Genomic DNA, 1353 nt, shown 5'->3' with positions numbered 1-1353 from the left:
GAACATTGAAATACTGTTTAGTTAAAAACAAGCAGTATTTCAGTCTTCTCAGTTAATTAATGGGAGAATTAACAAAGTGCAACTAATTTTATAAGTGACAGTATACTGTGTGTAAAAATACAGTATTTGTATTTAAAACATTTAACCATGCATAATGTCATTCATTTCCAACTAATACTCTGTAGTTAATGTTTAAGTGTATAGTAATAATTAATCTTTTTTTTATTTCCAGATAAGATTCTTTCAACCACAAACATGGAACCAGGAATCAGTCTCAATGTCTGTTCTCACAGTGTGTGGCAACCTTCTTGTAATCCCATAATTCACTTCAAAGAGCTCCACACCTCAACCAACTACCTCATCCTCTCCCTGGCTGTATCAGACCTCCTCTTAGGGGTATTAGTCATGCCTCCCAGCATGGTATATTTAGTGGAAAGCTGCTTGTATTTTTTAGATTTATTTTGTAAAATCCACAGCAGCACTGATGTTATGTTGTGCAATGCATCCATTCTTAATTTGTATTTTATTTATATTGACCGATATTATGCAGTGTGTTGCCCTCTCCATTATAGACTGCTCATGTGGTTGTGATTATGATCGTGGTCACCTGGACTGTTCCTGCCACAGTAGGGTTTGGTATAATATTTCTAGAGCTCAATATTTGGGGCATTGAGGAGTTTTACCATCAATATGTTGCCTGGGAGGGACGATGTGTTTTTCTTCAAAACAAATTATTGAGTAAGGTGGCTTCAGTGATCTCATTTTACATCCCAGGAGTAGGGATGATTAGCATTTATCTAAAGATTGTCCTTATAGCACTGAGACAGGCACACTCAATTCAGTGTACAACCAATCAGAACTCTGTAGGAAAATCCCAGAAGAAGGCCACCAAAACACTTGCTATCATTATGGGGGTATTTCTATCATTCTGGACACCCCTTCATGTCTCCAACTACATTGATCCCTTTATTAGTTAGTCTACCCCACTAGTTTTGTTTGTAACATTTATATGGATTGGCTATTTGAATTCAACTATTAATCCCATGTTGTATGCATTATTTTACAGTTGGTTCAGGAGGGGGTTTAGAATGATCATTTCTGGTTAAATATTTCAACCTTTAATAATACACGTTTTCAAAATAAATATGTCCAAAACCAGTACTGAAAAAGAACTGTGACAAATATGTGCCTTGCTCTCAGTCCTTTTTCTTAAACCAGCCACAGGTGTGTAGTATTCAAAAGCAATTACAAGTTGACCCCAAAACCTTTTTTATTAATAACATCATTTCATTTGAACATGGGTGAGACTGCAGTAGGCCTATCCAAAGCAAATCTACCAGTGAGAGTTACTGT

The 1353-nt window shown here is 36.1% G+C and overlaps 1 pseudogene; it reads left to right on the top strand.

Moving 5' to 3' along the window:
- The first annotated feature begins 277 nt into the window (after positions 1-277).
- LOC121552866 lies at positions 278-1106 on the top strand (annotated as a pseudogene).
- The last annotated feature ends 247 nt before the right edge of the window (positions 1107-1353 follow it).

The sequence above is a fragment of the Coregonus clupeaformis genome, unplaced genomic scaffold (assembly GCF_020615455.1).
Source record: "Coregonus clupeaformis isolate EN_2021a unplaced genomic scaffold, ASM2061545v1 scaf0101, whole genome shotgun sequence".
NCBI lineage: Eukaryota > Metazoa > Chordata > Actinopteri > Salmoniformes > Salmonidae > Coregonus > Coregonus clupeaformis.
This window is presented reverse-complemented; position numbering and strand designations above follow the sequence as displayed.